Source organism: Dunckerocampus dactyliophorus, chromosome 2, assembly GCF_027744805.1.
Source record: "Dunckerocampus dactyliophorus isolate RoL2022-P2 chromosome 2, RoL_Ddac_1.1, whole genome shotgun sequence".
In the NCBI taxonomy this organism is placed as follows: Eukaryota; Metazoa; Chordata; class Actinopteri; order Syngnathiformes; family Syngnathidae; genus Dunckerocampus; species Dunckerocampus dactyliophorus.
This window is the reverse complement of record NC_072820.1, coordinates 48964779-48986299: the sequence shown is the minus strand read 5'-3', so window position 1 is coordinate 48986299 and position 21521 is coordinate 48964779. Positions and strand designations below refer to the sequence as shown.

Genomic DNA, 21521 nt, shown 5'->3' with positions numbered 1-21521 from the left:
CTCGCTGCTGCTTTGCAGAACCTTTGCAACCACTGCACACGGTACCACAAGTGTATGGTAGCATGACTCAGTAAACTCACGCTTTTATTCATGTTGGAGTGTTATTGTTACTCGTGTCGCCGGAGATGAATTAGTGCCGCGTGCAATCTTTTATCCTGACGCCGGGCCGTCGTTAATCAAGCGTTTTGTTGGCTGCGTAAAAGATAAAGTGCCACAAACCGAGACGCTTTTGTTTAATCCCAACCGAGCATTCACACTAATGCAGGGTTTGTCTTGGTTTTAATTATTATTATTATCAAAACATAACTTAACATCCATCTTCTATGCCGCTTATCCTCACTAGGGTGCCGGGGTATGCTGGGGCCTATCCCAGCAGGCGGGGCACACCCTGGACTGGTGGCCAGCCAATCACAGGTCACATGCAGACAAGCAACCATGCATGCCCAATGGAGATGTGAACCCAGGTCTTCAGGTCTCCTGACTGTGTGGCCAACGTGCTAACCACTAGGCCACCGTGCCGCCCGTAATTTAACAAGAAAATGTAAAAAAAAAAAAAAAAAAAAAAGTTAATAAAAAATGAAAAAAAATTTCAATTTTCAAGAACAAAGTAAAAATATTAGCTCAATAAAATTGTAAATTGTAATATAAATGAAAGTCTGAATTTTATGGGAATAACGTTGTAATATTATGAGGAAAAATAAGTTGAAATAGTACAGGAAAAAAAATAATTTTAATATTGTGGAAAAACAAACACAAGAGTGAAAAAGTTGGAATAAAACAACAAAAAAACAACAAAAATGGAAAGAAAAAAAAGCTGTCATTTTGCAAGAATAAAGTCAAAATATGAAGAGAAAAAAAGTTGTATTCTAACAAGAAAAAAGCCACAGTTTTATGAGAATAGAATGAGAATGAGAAAATAGGCTCGTTTATTTGTAGAGCGCAGTTCATGCACAAGAAAAGAAGGGTCAAATCACTTCATAAAACCATTTCCTAAAAGCATAAAATCACTCTAAACATAATACATAAAATTCCATCAATCATTCCATCAAACAAACAAAAAAGGACGAAAAGATCAAATAGTTTCAGTTGACTAGAAGAGTTCTCAGCCTAGATTTGAAAATTGCCGAAGTTGAGGATTGTCACACATCTTCTGGAAGACTGTTCCAGATTTTGGCAGCATGAAACTGAAACGCAGCCTCACTGCATTTAGTCCCGACTCTGGGCATCCGTAGGAGACCACTCCCGGATCTTCTCGGAGCTCGAGATGCTTCACGTGGCGCTAACATGTCAGAGACGTACTTTGGCGCAAGACCATGAAAAGACTCGTACACGAGCAGAGCTCTTTTAGAGTCTAGTCTTTGAGCGACAGGAAGCCAGTGCGGAGACCTGAGTACTGGACTAATATGATTATATTTCCTGGTTCTAGTCGGGACACGAGCAGCAGCATTGTGGCTGTACTGCAGCTGTTTTACAGCTCGTTTAGAGAGCCCGGCGAGAAGGCAGTTACTGTTACAGTAGTCTAGCCTGCCGGAGACAAAAGCATGGATTATCTTAGACACCATTCCCTTGATTTTGGAAATGTTTTTTAGGTGGTAAAAAGCTGATGATGTTATTCATATAATGTGGCTGATCGAAGTCCATTATTACCCCCAAATTTCTCGACCGATGACTAGGTTTAAGAGATAGCGTCTCAAGGTGGCTACTAAAGCTTTCTCTTTGTTTATGGGGGCCAAAGACAATGATTTCAGGTTTGTCTGAGTTTAGCTGGAGAAAGTTGTTTTGCGATGTGTTTGATGCCGTGACAAAGTAAATCTGCAGGATCATGCTCACCTGCCGTCATTGACACGTAGATCTGAGTGTGGTCTGTGTAGTTGTGGTAGGACACATTGCAGCTGTGTATTAGCTGGCCTAAAGGACGCATGTACAGATTGAACAAAAGGGGTCCCAGGATTGACCCCTAGGGAACTCCACAGGTCATAGCCATTTGGTCTGAGACACAGTTACCGATTCCAACAAGTACTTCCAGTCCTCCAGATAGGACTTGAAGCAGTTTAGAGCAGTACCAGAGATTCCCACCCAGTTTAATAAGATCACATGGTCAACCGTGTCGAAGGCAGCGCTCACATCTAACAGAACTAAAAGTGAGACTTTGCCTGCATCTGTGTTCAGACGGATGTCATTTGTCACCTTGATCAGTGCTGCGGTGGGGCCTAAAGCCTGATTGGAAAGTATCAAACACATCGTTAGAGAGGAGAAAGTCAGCAAGCTGTTGGTATACAACCTTTTCCAAGACGGCAGCTTTGATAGTTGCTCAGTACTGTGGCATCAAGACGGCTTGATGACAGCAGTTGTTAGGGCTTTGGAAATGTTCCAGTCTGAAGTGAGATGTTAATGAGATGCGTGAGTTGTGGTAGCAAACTGCTCAACACACATTTGAGAAATCTAGTGGGTAACTCATGCTGGTGACTCTACTATGCCCCATGTGTGCAGGTTTGACAGGCTTGGAAGCACATCATACACTGCCTGGATGAGGAATTTAATGCGGTGAGGCTCAGATTTCCAAAGCGCTGCCCAAGTGACTTTCCTCTCGACCGCATTCTCCCATCTCATCCAAGCTCCCTGATGTTTCATTCCCACTGCCTTGCAGGTTCTGGTCTCCTCCAATGCTGCTCGCACCTCCTCCTGAACAAGGCGTCGCCTTTCCTTCCCCCTGGTGTTCATTTGGGGACACGGAAAGGAACCTAGCCCTGCTCGGCTTTGTGTGACCACTCCCACCAGGCTCCTGTGGTGCAGCCAAGCATCTGCCTCTTGAACTGCTTCCTCTGCCCTCCATTTCCTGCCCGTCCTTACTTGGATCCCTGCTTTAGCCACCTTTGGATCACATGAGTCCCTGTACTGAACCACTTTCCTGGCTCTGGTTACCTTGTATTCCTCCTCCAGGGATTTGAGAGGCAGTTGCAATTTGTTGGTGTTTCCATAAAGTGCAATGCTACTCAGGCTCTTTGGCAATCCAAGCCATCTCCGGAGGTGGTTGCTGACCCTCCTCTCCATGGTTTCAACTGTCGAGATGGGGACTGCGTAAACAAGGAGGGGCCACAGGATCCTGGGAAGAATGCCATGTTGGTAGACCCAGGCTTTAAACTTCCCAGGCAGGCCTGACTTGTCCACAGATTTCAGCCAGCCATCCAACTCAGTGCAGGTCGACTGTATAGATGTTGTGTCTCTCAGAGAGCAGTCAAAAACCTTTCCCAGGCTCTTGACTGGTTTCTCTGAGATAGTTGGGATGGCTGTGCCTGTGATGTTAAACCGGAACTTGTCCTCTACCTTTCCTTTCCTCAGAACCACTGATCTGGATTTGTCAGGTTTGAAACACATCCGGGCCCACCCCACCAGCTTCTCAAGCCCCTTCAGAATCCACCGACAGCCTGGGACTGATTCTGTCATAACTGTGAGGTCATCAATGAATGTCCGGATGGGTGGTTGCCGTTGTCCAGATTTCGTGCGGGGCCCTCTGCACTCTGGTTCAGCAGACTTGGTGAGCATGTTCATGGCTAGGGAGAACAACGTCACAGAGATAGTGCACCCTGTGATGATACCGATGTCCACCTTGTGCCAACTGGATGTTATTGCTCCTGAAGAGACCCTCATCCTGAAATTGTTGTAATAATCAGCGATGAGGTCTCTGCATCTGCTGGGTACGTGATGTTTCGTCAGAGTGAGCTGAACCAACTTGTGTGGAATGGAACCGAAAGCATTTGCCAGATCAAGCCACAACACTGACAAGTTGCCCTTGTTCTCTCTGGCCTCCCGAATGAGCTGTGTCACCACACCCGTATGCTCCAGACAACCCGACATTCCTGAAATGCCTCCTTTCTGGACTGATGAATCGATGTAGGTGTTCTTTGCCAGGTAGATACACAGCCGTTTGGAAACAGTGCTGAAGAAAACTTTTGCCCTCAATGCACAACAGGGAGATGATGCGGAACTGGTCAAGCTGGGTGGAATTTTCTTCCTTTGGGATCCAAACCCCTTCAGCAACTCTCCATTGGTCATGGATCCTCCCCTTTCTCCAGAAGACTTGCAGGACTTTGCACAGACGCAGCAGGAGTTTGGGACAGTTCTTATACACTTTGTATGAAGTGCCACTCGGTCCTGGAGCAGAGCTTGCCCTTGCTTTGCGGACAACCTCCCTGATTTCCGTTAGCTGCAGCTCTGACATGTCGAACTGCACTTCTGGTTCAGGGGGTTCTATAAGGTTGTTACACTCTCTCAACTCCTGCTCTCTTGCGGGGTCGCCGTACGTCTCCTTCAGATGTAGGTCTATATCTTCCTGCGAGGAGACCAGTTTGCCACTGCGCTTCTGCCCCAGCAAATCCTTCGTGAACTTGAAGGGATTAGCGATGAAAGCAGCACGTTTGCGTGCCCGTTCACGCCGCCGTCTCCGATGCCACTCAGCGCGGTGTAGAACTCGGATCTTCTTCCGTAGAATGCACATTAACTGGGCAATGCCAGTGCGTTCCTCTTGTCCTGTCACCTTGTACTGGGATTTCAGCGCTTTCTTCTCCTGCCTGATTTTGTGAATCCTGACCGCTCTTTGATTCATTGAGTAAGCTGTTCCAGAGTTATTCTTCTCCTCACCAAACCGTTCCACTGCAATGCTGACAATGGTTGCTGTCATCACCTGAAGCTTCTTGTCTGCATCTCCTTTGGCCAATCCCTCCAGAATTTGGTCGACATCATCGTCAAACTGTTGCCAAAGTGAGGTCATGCTCGCTGCAGGCCATTTGATCCGCCTCCTGTTGGACTTGATGCTTGAGGGATTAGGTTGCACTACTTGGAGGTACTGGGCAGTATGGGGTGACTCCAGGCCTGGCACCTCCTGCGTCTCACCAGGTGTAACACCTGCTCCCAATGGGCACTTCATCCTCGCTTGGTGGATCTTTAAGCCATGGATGTTCTTGCAGACTTTACTGCATGTACACCGCTTGGTTGTAGTCGTTTGTCCGTTGCTTGGGTCTGTTGCCACTGAATCCGTCCGACTGGGGTGCTCATCCTCCCCTCCTCTCGGGCACCCCTGGGGGTAGTTTTCCATTGGGTTCATCATAGCTTGGTTGGGTTCCTCCTCAGAGGTTCCTCAGAGGAGGATGCAGATTGGGTTGCCGACCCGTTCTGCCCCGGTTGCCGTCTCTCCGGGCTGTCACTGACTCTCCAGGAGTCACCACACTCTTCATGGTTGTCATTCAGTTTTTCCTAGCTTTCACTGATCACTCAGAGATTCGCTGTGTACATACATCTACTGATGCCTGGTATGGACACATCTTCAGTGATGCTCCTGGGATCTTAAGGCGTTTCGGGTCTTTCAACATCATACGCCCTCCTCCAGGTGACCCAGCTGGGGCTGATCAGACCCCAGCTTGTGTCCAGATGGCTAGCTAGCTTCCATGGCTCCCCTCTTTTGAGCCAAAGCCATCTTGAGGCTCTTTCTGTCGCATCGGTGGAACTGCGGATAGCTCTCCTCTTTCTCTCTCCCTCGATGCCTAAACGACTGAAGGCTCTGGCCAAGGATCGGGCTGCAAAACCCCTACATCCAACCTCCACAGGGAGACACCTTGTTCTCCAGTCGGCCTGCTGGCAGTCGCTGACCAGTCCTGCGTACTTACTATATATTTACTATATATATATATATTGTTGGAATTTTATGAGAATAACAAATATTTAAAAAGTGACATTTTAATTAGAAAAAAGTCGCAATTTTAGAAAAATAAACTCATAATACTATGAGGAAAAATAATGTGATTTTAGTGACATAATGGGGAAATATTAAAGAAAAAAAAATTTTTTTACAAGTCGTAATATTAGGACAAACAAACAAAGTCATTTTCACAAGAAGAGCATTTACAGGAAGAAAGTTGAAATAGGTTAAAAAATGTATATATATATATATATATATATATATATATATATATATATATATATATATATATATATATATATATATATATAAACACGTAATATTATGAGGAAAAATCATTTTAGTTGCATACAGGAGCATAAAGACAAAACAACGAATAATTAAAAATTAATCAAATAAATAAAATAATTTTAGAAATATACTCATATTTACTAGAAAAAAATTACAAAAGAAATTTGAAATAGTTGGGGAAAAAAAATTATTTGCTCACAATTTTACAAGAATAAACTTGTAATATTGCGGGGGAAAATAATCTCATTTTAATAGCATAAAGGTGAAATATTAAAGAAAAATGCTTTATTTCATTTATTTATTTATTTTTTACAATATCATGGGAATAAAGTCATAAAATTACTTGAAGAAAATTTACAAAGATTATTTAAGAACGAGGTTGAAATATTTAGAAAATGTTAAAAAACCCAGAAAGCAGCAACAGCAAAAATGGGGAAAAAAGAGCAAAGTTTTGCAGCCGTGATGAAAAGAAAAGCTGAGAAGCGTAACATCAATTGTTGTCTGAATGAAGCTTGTATGCATTATTCATGTTCAGGGCTTTGCGTCCGCGGGGCCCTCATGACGAACCTCGGCTTTATTGGTGGGAAATTCCCCTTAGCACCAGCCGGAAGAAGAAATAAAGCGTTCAATGACAAATTTGCCTTTTGTCATATTTATTGTGCGCGGAAGAAGACAAACCCAAAGCCGTCTGCCACGAGCGCCCCCCCTGAAGGACTGCACACGCTGCAGCTTCCTTAGACGTGACCTTTGAAAGGAATTCAAAACAAAACTGATTCTTCCCACGAGACCACTGGGTTTTTGGACAACACATGTGGATATGCTACACATACGTCACATACAGTACGTATATTTCATCTCAGTTTTGTCATAAAGGGGAAAAAGCATATCACGGAAGCAAATGAAACAAAATAAAGTTGTCATTTTTGAGGAAAAATGATAATATTATAGGAATATAATATTACGAAAAGAAAATGTATGAACATTATTTAAGAAGAAAATTTAAATATTTGTTCATAATATTACAAAAACATATTTTTTCTTTAATATTTCAACTCTGCTGCTAAAATTGCATTATTTTTCATTCGAGTTTATACCGTTCTCCAAAAAATACTACCTTTTTTCTCATGAAAATGCAACTTTTTCGGACTATTTTGAATCTATTCTTGTAAAATTACTGCCGTTTTTTTTTTCATTTCTGCTTTTTTAAAATTTTCCAAATATTTCAACTTTCTTCTTATATAATCTTTATAAGTTTTCTTTGTAATATTTTGACTTTATGTCCATAATATTTTAACCCCCCTCTGTCCCCCCATGACAACTTCATTTTGTTGAGTTTGTTTCTCAAAATATTACAACTTTTTTTTAAAGTCTATGCTACTAAAATGAAATGTTTTCATAATATTACAAATTTATTCTGTTCTTGGAAAATTACGACTTTTTCTCTTAACATTTTGAATGTATTCTTGTAAAATTGCAACTGTTTTATACATTTGTGCTGTTTTTTTGTGTTTTTTTTTTTATTTTCCAACTATTTCAATTTGCTTTTTGCAACTTTTCTTCTGGTAAATCATGACGTTATTCTAATATTACAATTTTTTCCCCAGACTAATTTTCTAAAAATGTCCACCTCATTTGTTTGAATTATTTCTAATATTATTACGACTTTAAAAAAAAGCCTTTTTAAAAATATTTCAGCTTTGTGCTACTAAAGTAATGAGAGTTGAACCCAGGTCTTCCTGATCTCCAGACTGTGACTGTATGGCCAACGTGCTAACCACTAGACCACCATGTGGTGGAAAAATGGCCCATTCATTTTCAATGGGAACAAATGTTTGTGGAATTTTTGGAAACTCTGGGATTTTTTAAATTTTTCTTTAAAATCTGAATAGATAGCACACTATTCCCGAATGAGCCGAACGATTTGATGCTTGAATGGTTTGAATCGGTTGAAACATGAAGGAGCAGTTAGAAGACAAAGAAAAACGGCGGAGAATTTTATACGTGTGAATGCGTTGAATTATATGTGTGAATGCCTTCACAAAAGTAGATGAAAAATGGTGCACAATTTTATATGTGCAATAATTTTATTGCACATATTTAGAGTGGCAATAAAAAAAAACAACAGCAAATTCAGCCGCAAATGCCCCCCCCCAGGCCTCATTTTGGACACCCCCGGACTAGCGTCACCCCAAGTCAGCTTCTACGCTGATTTTTTTCCCCATCACTTGAAAAGAATTCTATTAAGATGCATCCCGATGCTAAACCTGCTATAAAAACCTGAGGGATGTCGCCAGATTGCACTCAACACCTGCAGTGTCACTAGTGACATATTGTTATTACGCTACATACGCTCGTAAATCATATTCTAATAGGCTGATTATGTGTGGGGGAAATGACAATAATAGGATGGCGCTGGATGCAATAGAACACTCAGTGTCAGTACTTATAGTTTATATTACCCAGGCTGTCTCCAGCGCAGCGTTCAGAGCCATGCTGGAGCACAAAAGCCCGCGGGTGCGTTTTATTGCTTCACAAATCAAATATTGATTTAAAAGATCTGTTATTTGTTCCGTGAAAAACATTCTCTGTCGGTGTCCTCCCGGATAACCCGACACATTTAGACATGGCAATGCCCGATTCCTTGATGCATTCAAAGTCCTTCCACTGCATCTGATAAGGTAATTCATTAGCATAACTCTTGCAAAGCTCAACTTAACACTGTGAGGTTTTGTCACGGTGGATTTCCATACATATCCCGCCCCAAGCTTCTCACAAAACCGCATGGTTGTTTGCTGTTTTCCCCAAACACTTCCTGATAACGGAGCATGTCAGCTGTCAAGCTCTTGTTCGCTCCATAACACCTGACCTGTTTTTTTTTTTTTAGTCGACAGGAATTTAAGATTTACCCCCTGCACCTCCTGCCAGCTCCATGTTGATGTTTTCCTCCTCAACATTTGCAATAAAAGTGACCGTCGCAATTATTTAAGATGATCCATGAACGGATGGAATCGGAGTCACAGCACAACAACTATGGGGCGTTCAGGGACCGCCGGAAAAAATGCAAAATCTCAACGCTTGATGAAAAAACAGTATCAGCGAAGCTTCTTTTTGGTGGGCTTTCTAAATGTGGCACATGCATTTTACCTGCATTAGCACGGATTTATAAATGCATACCGACTTATGGTGGATGTGTTATGACGAGTGCTTTCGGCGGGAAAAATGGCCTCTTTTCAAATAAAAAGAAAAAGAAAAAATAAATAAATAAATTGTTACCAAAAATCAATTGTGTGTTCAGGATTACAATAAAGTACGGAGCCCCCAAGGGGACATGGGTAAAAATCATTTTGATAGGTAAGAAAAACAAAAAACAACTTTATTTTATTTCATTTGTTTCTCATATTACAATTTTTAAAAAATAACACATTTTTGCAACTAAAATGACATTTGACGTGCATGTGTTATTCCATCCATCCATCCATGTGTTATACTTTATATTTATGATTTACATTTTACATTCTGGTCTCAAAAAACGTTTTGTCTCATTAGAACGTGCCGTTTTTTCTCTTCATATTTGTCATTTATTCTTGTAAAATCACTGCTGTTTTTTTTTTCCATTTCTGCTGTTGTTTTTTTAAATTTCAACTTTTCTTCTGGTAAATTGTGACTTTATTCTAATCACATTTTTAGTTTATTCTCGCAATATTATAACTTTTTCCCAAAAATGTCAACTTTATTCACTGTTTTACTTAGTAGGTCACTTAAAAAAAAAATGTTTTTTTTTTAGTGTTTCAACATTGTGCTACTCAAGCTATGGAATAGAATGAGAGGGATTAGTACGGAGCCCCAGAAGGGACGTGGAGAAAAATAAAATGAAGTGAAGCTACAGGACACACTTCCGGTCCTAGCTTGCTTCCACATAACGAAAATGGGGTGGAAATGCATCATTTAATTTCCATTGTAACTATAAGAACATGTTTTCTATTCGGTGAACCCTGTCCCTATTCAGCTTGTCTTTTGAAAACAAAATGCTAGCATCCTAGCTAGTGTTAGCAGTGGAAACACGTCTGTGAGTACGGGTACTGGAAAAGAAATACACTGTTTAGCCACACGTCGGATTCTTTCGCTTGTGTGCACTGCTTGTCTTGTGAGTAGACGTGCTGCTTTTGGCCAGATGCAGGAGCCGCCTCATCTGGCTCCTCTCAAAGCGGAGGAGCAGCTCCTCTACTCTGAGGTACTCCCGCATGACAGTGCTTCTCACCTTAACTCGAAGGCAGAGCCCAGCCACCCTACGGCGAAAACTCATTTTGGCCTCTTGCACCCGCGATGTTGCCCTTTCGGTCACTACCATTTGTTTTTTAATCGTATTTCAATGAAGCTCTGCCTCCCCTGACTGCTCGTCACTGCCAGTCACATAAGAACATTAATCACAGTTACCTAGCAACAATGTTTCGCTTAACTCTCACAGCTCATCAGTCTTCTGTTGTCAAACTATTCGAAATGAATGTTAATTGTCACACTGCATCATGTACTTCCGTTGCGCCGACTGGAATTTGTGTTGTGGCAAAATGCAGTCGTGCTCCCGCTTTTGTATCTGCTTTACGTTGAGCCGCGGTAAGTTCTTGTAATTCAGAGCACATCTTCCTGCACTGAGCAGAAATCAATGTAGTGTATTTTAAGAGCATAATCAGTATCAGACTCCGTCCTCTCAGCACCGGTTGGAGATGACCGTAACCTCAGTACCCAAAAATGAACAAAAAAGGATCTGATGTCCCAAGTTTCTCCGTGTGCGTCAGATTCTCTCCTCAGCCTTCACGTTGTCTTCTGGGTGTGAATATGCTGTCATATCCACACTGACGGATTTGGATCAGTAGGTCCTGAGAATTTGTCTTGACTGTAGCAGTTTGGAGAAACAGACCGTTCATCACCTTAATGGGAGACTATTGATTGTGGAGCAGGAGCACGATGCCCGTCTGCAATAGTAATGGACTTCCTGAGAAATCACAGATGAAAAGCCATCAGGGGATATCCAGAAAGAGACAAACACCTCTGTCCTGCTTGTTTGCACCTTGTTATATGTGTGTGTGTGTGTGTGTGTGTGTGTGCCTGCACATAAATGCGTGCCAGTACTCTTTCAGACTGGACGGAGACCGCCAAAGCACAAGCACACTATTAAAAGGTCCATTTACCATATCTCATATCCTTTTTCTCATTACGTCCTGTGTTGTTTGGCGATGCGGACAGCTTTAGTATTATTTATCTTGCTTTAGGGATATCCCTCCACTCACTATCTGCTCTTTCCCAAAAGCTGTAAACCAGAATGGACTTTTGCGTGCAGATCCCTCCAAAGCATGCATAAGCCACAAGCCCAAAGGTTAAAAAAAATAAAAATCATATATAATCACCTTAATCTGTAGCTTTTCACTGGAAATGGTCGTTTGATGCACACAATCTTCTCTGCATTTATGAGCTGCGGAGATCAATGCTCATGATCAGGCACATACTCTATCTTCAACATCGGAATCAGAGTTAGATGCAAAATAGCAAATGTTTTGGGGACATCAGCATTTCAAGACGTTATTTTTCAAGGTGCGCTCACGATCAGCAAACCAGATGCATTTTCCTGGGAGTAAAGGATGTAGCACACACATCTTACAGACATTTTTACTGCTACCCTTCGCCAGGCTGCTTCTACTTTCTGGCAGGCTTTCTTCTAAGTCCCTCTGCTTCCCAAATAGCTGCAGTTGAACTTTTTTTCCCTTAAGCTGGAACAGTGGTTGTTACTTGTATTCCACTTGATTTATGGTTCCCAAACTTTTACTTTGTCCTACCCAGGAAGGACACCCACCGTGTGCCAGGTCAGCTAGCTAATCAGACCCTTAGGGATTTGGAAATGTTGCAGTCGGGCCAAGCCACGTAAATCCAACCAAGTACCCACAAACTTTCTCCAATGCCTGCAACTTCCCCACACGTCTTGGCCAATCGTTGTCATTTTCGCCAGTCGAAGCTGTCCCCGAGTAGCAATCAAACGCTCACGTCAAAAGGGTGTCCAAACAGTTTCCAGAGAGGGCCACATAGTGAAAAATGAAAGGATGCAACTTTGCCAGTTTGACATTTAGTAAAGCAACTGTCACATGTCACATTCTGTGTCCGTCCTTGTGCTGCCGCCTGTCTGCTGTGTCTTGCAGTTGCCACCAAGACGGCTGAGGCGGAGCTACCTGCACACACCTGCACACTATTACAGGCGGCGTGTACTTAAGCAGGGTACTGGGACTCGTTAGGTGCCAGATCGTACCTTCAGCTACTTCGCTCTTCAAGCTCCCGTCCTAGCTATTCGTGATTGGTCCTCGAGTGTTAGACCTACTGTATTTGTGAGTACTTGTTCCTGCTTGGCTACCCCAGCAGCTCTTTTGTATTGGACTCCTAATCTGTTCCCCGCTACCTTTTGTTGGGGTACTTTTTAGTTGTTCTAGCCTTTTCCCTACTACCTTATGTAGTAGTGTTTTTTGTTATTTCTGCAAGGCTCGGCCTGTGTGTTTTTGTTGACTCTCTTACCGCGTTTTCTTCTTGTTACTACCCTCTGTTGTACATTAAAACCTTTGTTAACCTTCAAGCGTCACTCTCTGCATTTGGGATCCTTACTCCAGCTTAGCCGTTCATGACAGCAACACATGGAGATACGCTAAGAAGTTATCTATATTTCATCTCAGCTTTGTCATACAGGTGAAAAAGCGTATTATCAATATCAGCTTCACTCACTTTTAACATTTTTGTTTTACATTTTGCAAATATTTCAACTTCCTCCGTCAAATAATCTTTGTAATTTTTCGTCTTGTAATATTATGACTGGAGTTTTTTTTTTTTTTTACTTTTTCCTCAACCTAATTTTCCAAAAAAATGCCAATTTTTCTTTTCTTTGTTTGTCATAATATTATGAGGGAGACCCTTTCTTTGTCTTTAGACAGCATGTCACTGTTCCATGTGCTGCTTTTTAGATATTTTCCTGACCAAAGCTGGAATTCTATACGTTGATATGACTGCTTCCTTTCAGCCCGCGCACCCACCACCACAGAAAAGACTCCGGGGGAAGCTGCAGATAAATCTAACCACTGACAGCTGTCAGTGTGTGCGTGTGTGTGCGTGTGTGTGCGTGTGTGTGCGTGTGTGTGTGTGTGCCAAGCCAGGACATGATCGACACGTTCACTTGTGTGTGTGGGGGCGTTTCGCTGGTGTTTCGGTCTCACACAGACTAATGCTGTAAGACTCTCCTCGGCTGTGATTAGGGGAACAAATGTTTGCATGTCATGTGACAGCTGTTTGTGCAGCTTTCATGTCCTGTGTGCTTTTCGTGGAAGATGATCTTATTATGCACAGCGCGTGTACCTTTTACTCATTCTTATCTTCCCAGCATATGTGAGCGCTTGTTATTGATTTAAAGCCATGCAGACCACAGTATGAACAACAATAAGAGTTTCTCAACTGTATTGTCCCCCACTCTCCCCTCACCCCACATTTATATGGAAATGCACTCGCATCTTTCACCACCAGCAATTATTTACACATAAATCACAGCACCTGCTCTTTATCACTAGTCTGTCTGTCTCAAAATGATTGAAGCTATCACATGTGATCTTTTCCTCTGCTGTTTGGGAAATTGCTCAAACCATTTAATTTGACAGCAAGAAACATAGATACAATCACAGATGATTTTTTTGTTGTTGTTGTTGTAGTTGCTCAGTTTCACGCACTGGAACGCTGGGAAATATTTCAGTTTGGGACTTAAAGGGTCCCTGGCATGATTCATCAACTTTGCTGAAATGTGTTGTATATTGTTTGTATTTATGTTCTACATTGTTCCTTTTTTGGAAAGCGAACGGTAAATTTGCAATTTTGTTCAGTCTCATTTCCGGAAGTGACGCCGTAGGAGTACTATCACTCAGATAGACAAACAGCGGCGTACGAGACGGAGGATGTTTACAGTCATTAGAGCCAGGATTTGAGAAATGTGTTTTCCAGGAGAAAAGGAGGAAGAAACATTGGGAGATGAAATAGAGAACTTGCAGAACATGGACTTAAGCCTTCCTTTTGCCCATCATCCACAGTGCTTATGTGAACCATGAACATATTTCTTTCCCGTTTCTGTGCGTTCAAAGTGAGAGAAAACGAGTTAGTATGAGCAAGCTAACATTGCACGTCATGGGAGGTGCCTATTTCGACAATTAGGCCCTCTTAAAAAAAAACTCTAACAATGTTTTATGGTTTTATATACATGCTGTGATCATGCATTAACTAGTACATTGATGATACAAGTGCTCCAGCAAACGAGCATCTTGATGAGTCCTCGTAGCGAAATTGAGAGCCAGTAGTATCCACCCTTCTGTCTGTCCCGTTGCAGTGGCTTGAGGCGCTGTGAGTGACGCTGAGACAAGCAAGGCGTTGTGTAACGCCACCAGATTAATATACTTTTTTGTGTTAGCTGCTACGACAACAATATTGCTGTAGCTTGGTTAACATACAGGTCAGTCAAGTAAATGGAACACTGTTGGCGTTGTTTTGAGGGTTTTTTGTTAGGGCTTTATGGTTAAAATACGTAGCTACCTTCCATGACGTGCATTGCTAGCTGGCTCATACTAACTTGTTTTCTGTCGTTAGAACGCACAGAAAAGGGAAAGAAATATGTGCTCATGTTTCACATAAGGATTGTGAATGTTGGGCAAAATAATAAAAAAGTGCAGTTTTCCTTTAAGACATGGAGATGAAGATTGGTCACCTTCAAAACGCAGGATGGTAAGTGTAAATTACCCTGGAGTTTCTTAGCCTTCAATTGTTGTTATAAATCAGCTTCTTTATGAGGGTTTTTCATAGCCTTTCACATATGGCCGTGAAAAGATGTTTATATTACATTTATAATGCTTTGCAGCCTTGTCGCTATCATGGAATAGTGTTGAGAAGACATTATGTAAACAAGACATGACTTACTCTGTTCTGTGGCAACTTTGACGCAGTAGTCGTTATTGTGTTTTTGTTCCTGTGTACCGGCGTAATAGCATCCTTTTTCAAAATGCGTTTATACCGTACCTTCAAGCCAAATGCTTCTTCTACAGGTTTTCTTTAGAAGCAGTCATCAGTGAAATGATCACTGCAAAGAACAGAACTTGAGGTGGGCGTCTGTCTGACTCTCGTTCTCTGCACCTGCTTCGTCCGTTGTTGTCTTTTGGAAAAGAAAAGAAACTTACAGTATCACTCTGATGATGTGAACATCCAGCAGCAACGCTTTGGCATGACTACTATTTACATGAAAAATAAACTGAACTAAGTCTAGTTTGAGTTTGTTTACTCTATTTTAGCTGAGAGGCGTCACCCCGACGACATCACTTCCAGAATGAGGCTGAACCGCAAGAGCTAGTTTGTCTATAAATGTCATTTTTTTCAGATTTCACCTTTCGCTTTCAAAAATTGAACAATGCAAAAGATAATTACAAACAAGATATAACATATTTAATCAAAGTTGATGAGTCATGTCAGGGGCCCTGTAAGGTTGTGCAGTATATAACCGACCATAAAGTCATCTACTCATGCAGAGACACACACGCGCACTCACCAAAGCACCGTCGTTCTCTAAGACTGACCACAGAGCTGCACTAATGGAGCCTACTTCAGGTGCACTCAGACAGCTGGACAGTGCAGTCCCCGCAGATGTGGAGATTTCAAATCCGGGGCTTTATAAGTCTCTGTCTAACAGCAAGATGATTTTCTTTTTAATGGCCTGAAAACACAACTTGTTAGTAAAGTTTACGGAGCAATTTATGTGCAAATAAATGGACAGCATTTCACATGCATATAAATGCATTGAGGGATGCCGCTTCTGAGATGGTGAAAAGGAGCGCATGGGTCTTCCAGATATTTGGGTTTGATGTTAATTATGCCGATTTGGGTCGAAACACACTCCGGGGTATAGGAGGGGCTCATTAACTTGGAGCTCAAACACACACACACACTGCGTGCCATGGTTAACTTCACAGAGACACAATTAGACACAAGCTGGAGTTCCTCAAGCATGAGAACCTTTTCACACAAAGCAACACACACACACGCCCCAAACAAGCAAGCATTAATCCGGCGATATGTTATTTCTGTCAGTGTGGTGAAATGGGTTAACTATTCCTTTCTCTGTTTTTCATGCATTGTGTACGTCCAGAATACTTCTACTTCCCACAGGAATGAATACTTTTTTCTAAATAGGTTACCTAAGGAAATGTAAACACCTTTTAAAACATTAACGCCAGTTATAAATTCACCACAAGACACTGTAAACTGGAATCATGAGTGTGAGTTCAAAGTACTGGTGCCGTTTCATGATCCTTTGATCGTCTTTATAAATGAGTACCTGGTTAAAAAGGGGCCTACCATTTAATACAGGGGTATCCAAAGTGTGGCCCGGTGGCCAATTGCAGCTCGCCACTGTTTTTTTTATTGGCCCACGCCACATTCTAAAAATATAATTTTAATTATAATTATAACAAGAAAGAAAAAAACAAAAGCAAAAATTTAAAAATCAGCAGTCGTTTTACAAGAATAAAGTAAAAATATTAAAAGGAAAATGTTGTAATTTTATGAGAATAATGGAATATTAACGTTTTTTTAAAGTTGTCGTAATATGAAAAACAAACAAGACAAACTAAGGTTTAAATTTTATGAATGAAGCCAAAAAAATTGAAAAAAAACAAAAAAAATGTCGGAAATGAAAAAAAAATATTCAAAGAAAAAAGTTGTATTTTAACCAGAAAAAGGTGAAATTATACGATAATAAATTCATAGTGTTATTAGGAAAAATAACGTCATTTTAGTAGCATGAAGTTAAAATATTGAAAAAAAAGATGTTTTTTTTTTTTTTAAGTTGTAATATTATGAAAAACAAAAAAAGAACAAATAAAGTTTTTGGAAAATTTGCAAAAAAAGTTATAATGGTCCAAGAATAAAGTCAAAATATTATGGGAATAAAGTCATAATAATGAGAAAAATATTTACAAGAACAAAGGTGAAATTGTTGGAAAATAAAAAAAACAAAAACAACAATATAAATGAAAAAAAACAGCTGTAATTTATGAGTATAAAGTAAAAATATTAAAAGACGCAAGTCATATTCTAACAAGCAAAAATGCCACAATTTTACAAGAATAAACTTGTTATATTAGGTGGAAAAATAAATCCATTTTAGTAGCATGAAGTAGAAATATTAAAGAAAGATGTTATTTTTTTTAAATTTGCAATATTGCGAGAAACAAACAAAACAACAAATAAAGTTGGAATTTTTGGAATATTCGGTTGCGGAAAAAGTTGTAATGTTACAAAAATAAAGTCAAAATATTATGGGAATAAAGTTAGAATTATGAGAGGAAAATTTACAAGAAGAAAGTTGAAATACGTGGATAATTAAAAAAAATTAAAAAACAGCATAAATGGAAGACACAACTGTAATTTTACGAGAAAGTGAAAATCTTCAGAGGAAAAAGTTGTATTTTGATGATAAAAAAGTTGCAATTTTACGGTAATAGCCTCGTAATAATGAGGAAGAATAACATCATTTCAGGAGCACAAAGTTGAAATAATAACAAAGTCATAATGTTATGAAAAACAAAACTAAGAATAAAGTTGTAATATTTGGAAAATTATGTTGCAGAAAAAGTTGCAAGAATAAAGTCAAAATATTCCTGGAATAAAGTCATAGAAGAAGAAAAGAAGAAAATGAATATGAAGAAAGATGAAATAGTTGGAAAATAAATTTAAAAAAAACCAACAGCAGAAATGAAAAAGAATCACTTATTGACACGGGGCCGTGTCGGTTTGGATTCTTTTTCCTCCCTTACTAATAAAAAGTTTCTTTTAAAAACAGCATTTTATGTTCAGCTGTGTTGTCATTGACTCATATTCACATGTGTATGACAATCTGAAACAGGTAAGTGTGATAAAATAAGAAATCAGGAAGGGTGAAAACACGTGTTGCTTTACAAAATATCACAGTGGCCTTTGTGTGCCCTTTTGATCCTTTTGTTTTTCGCATCCACATTCATTAATGACCTGCTACTATTTATATTGGGCAAATGGCGCCCATGTGTAAGGCTTTTTCCAACCTTTAAGATCCAGATTGGTAAACACCGCAAGGGCTAGACGGTAATAAGGACGGTATCATGATTAAGCAGCTCTAAATAACGCTGCATTTTAAGTAATTTCCTGCTGCATCGCAAACTGTCCTCAATGGCTCCTTGATGGCCCAGTGAACGGATGAAGTAGCTGCAAACTAATGAAAAAATGATTGAAGGACCGACTTCTGTCTCAAGTGCTTGCCTTGTGGGGCAAATATTTCTTTGAAACTCAACGTTCAGAGTAAAAATCAATTTAAATGCCTACATTAGGGGCATGATGGAGGATTTAGCTGAGCTTGCTCAGCTCATATTACCCGCCTGGTTGTGTTTACGAGGACCTGTTCTCTAGGCTGCCACCACATCAATTCAGCTAAGCAGTTAAATGTTGCATATCCCAAACAATCAGCACCACAGGGCTTGGAATGTGCTATAAAATCTTATTCCTGCCCATACTCAGCCCCCAGCTACGGTGCGTATGAATGAGCAATATGGTTGTGCGTGACACCAAGGCCGCGCTGGTTGAGATAAATGATTCTTCGGCTTTGCGCACTCATTTTCAGTGTGCACGAAACATAACGCCACCTCAGCCCGGCAGAGTGGAGAGTCACAAAGCTTTCATAGTAAGACTGTTTCGCTGTCCTTGGTCCTGGAACCGTTCTGGATTGTTTTTGTCCCCGCCGACAATCACCGCTCACGCTTGTGATATCATGTCAAAAAAATGTTAAAAGGCACTTTGCTAAACTAGGAATACTACAGATAAACACTTCACATTCAGCAGCCATTTTTATTACAGTATATCTTCTCAATGGACAATACTAGAGAAATAAAAGTCAAGCTTGGATGGATACAGGGTGTGGTGTACCGCAGGGGTCAATACTGGGACCAACTGAACTTAAATTAAACACATTTTATTTTCAATTTGGCAATTGCAGAAAAGATTGGCTCTTACGTCTTTGCTTGGTTAGTATTTGAACAAGGGTGGGCGGGTTGATTCAAATATCGATAGCAGTGGTAGCATCCGTATCTGATCGATACTAGGGTAATGAGATTGAGCTGTTTATTTTCACAGATATCTGTTTTTTGTTGTGTTGTATTTTGTTATATGCATATATTATTTCCTAACAAATATTCACCAAAGAGAATAAGGATTTTAATGAGAGCCAATCATAGTTTTTACTTTTGTTTAACTATTTTGTATTATTGACTTTTCTTTTTTTATAATTTTATTATTAGTATTATTTAATACTGTTACATTGCTTGTATTGTTGTATTTAATAGACGTTTGTTGATTAAAAAACATTTGTAGTTGTTAAAATGTTCTCATTATATTCATGATCAACAAATGAAATGAAATCATTCAAGGATGTTGAAACCTTTCGAGTAAACAGTGTTGGTGTCGATATCGGCAGTGCTGGTGTCAAGCTCTTCCTTCGAGCCTGACAGCTGGCCCTGTATTTACTCAGTATCGGATCGATACCAAAATTTGGGCTACAGTAAGACCTCTCCACTTTGTGGTTCAAATTTTGAGGCTTCACTCTATCACGGTTTTTCAAAAATATATTAATTAATAAATCATGCTGTTTCATAGTTAAATACGGCCTATTACATAGTATGCATATTTATGCAAATTGTTATTTTTTGCCTAAGTTAAGCATTTTCAAGCATAAAACTGGCTCAAAGAACTAAAATACAAATCTAGGGCATTCAGAAGACGCATTCAAAGACGCTTGTGGTATTCCACAGTGGTCACTAGGTGTCAGTAATGCTACTATAATGTTGAGTGAGACACACAAACGTCAAAGTTGATCGCCGGAACAACAGGCTTTTATTGCAGGTTTCATTGATCTCACAGTAGGCACAAAACTCTGACATATTTACATATCATGTAAATGTTCCTCAATATGTACTGTCCCTATTTTATATACATAAATAAATAAATAAAATGTAAAAAATTAGTAATTGATACGCCACAGCTCGCTCCACCCCTCCAAACACTCCTGCAAGCTTGACGTTGATGTTTTCCTTCGATTTCAGATGAACATTTGCAATAAAATTGACTGTCGTAGTCGTTGGATTAGAAGACGCCCCTTCTCTCTTCAATCGCTATGGTTCACTTGCGACACAATCTATGTTTACACCCTAAACGTGCCTCACACACGCCTTGAACACGTTTGAAGTATAAAACGTATAGCTACTCACCACTAATGAATGATTATTTTGACGCCGGACCCACTGTCACTGTTATTTGGCAGCAAAACAAACTATTGTGCAAAATTCTGGTCACTAGGAGGCACTAATGACACAAAACATTGAGATATTAACTTACATTACATTACCTTAACACTGCATGAAGTCAGCCATGGCATGTCCCACATGATCGAGTGAAAAATAAGTTCTCCTCCCATTCTGTGTGGAAGTGGTACATTTTTGGCTTTTTCAAGATATAGACAAACAATCCTTCACGCTCACATTTATGATAACATGTAATACTTACAGTATTTTGCTGTATTTTGATCCTTTTAAGTATTAGCCTTCCTGGGTGCATTGATTTCACATAGCGACACAGAAAGGAACGCTACATCTAGCGTTAACTTTTCCAAACTCCAAAATAAAAACACAGCAACAATCGCGGCAGCTCCAACATGAAGCGTTACCGTTCACTAGCAGCCTGAGGCATTGCGATTGAAGCTAATCGCTAGCTGGCTAGTCGCTAGCTGACTAGTCGCTAGTCAGTGTGGTGTGGTGTGGTGTCATTACGCCAGTAACGTACGATGTTGCTGTACCGAGGTTAATATGCAGGTCACATTATGTAAATTGAACATTTTTGGTGGGTTTTTGGAGGTTTTTTCAGAAGGCTTTACAGGCGGAATAGCTGCGTCCCCTTACGTGCATTCTTGACTGCCTCTTTTTATCTGTTTTGAGAACTTTAGAACGCACACGAAACACAAAGACGTGCGTTCAAGTGTTACATAAGGATTGTGGATGATGGGCAAAATTCCCTTATAAAAGTGCAGTTTTCCTTTAAGTTTAGAAGAAATAAATTCAAGGCTAACGGGATAGCTTCCTCGCTTGTTAGCTGGCTAGCTTGCTAGCTAGCGGCCGTCTCAATGTGATGTAAGGAATGAATAACAAGAGTGTAAAGGTGACTATAGGCGTTATTTCGTATCTACAGGGCTCAAATAATGTTAAAACCCGTATTTAGAAAGTCATGAGCAGGTTTTATATGCTCTAACTACGAAAATATTCAATTTATTCACATTTGTTAACATTTAATCCTACTGTATGTCGCACAAATTATCGCCGTCTGGAACCAAACAGTGCCATCTGCTGGATGGGAGGGGGTATTGCTCCCCTGATGCAGAGTCTCCACTGACTGTTTAAAATTCAGCCCTGAAGTT

The 21521-nt window shown here is 40.3% G+C and overlaps 1 pseudogene; it reads right to left on the bottom strand.

Moving 5' to 3' along the window:
• Window positions 1-2454: 2454 nt before the first annotated feature.
• Window positions 2455-5101, bottom strand: LOC129167968 (uncharacterized; annotated as a pseudogene).
• Between the last annotated feature and the right edge of the window lie 16420 nt (window positions 5102-21521).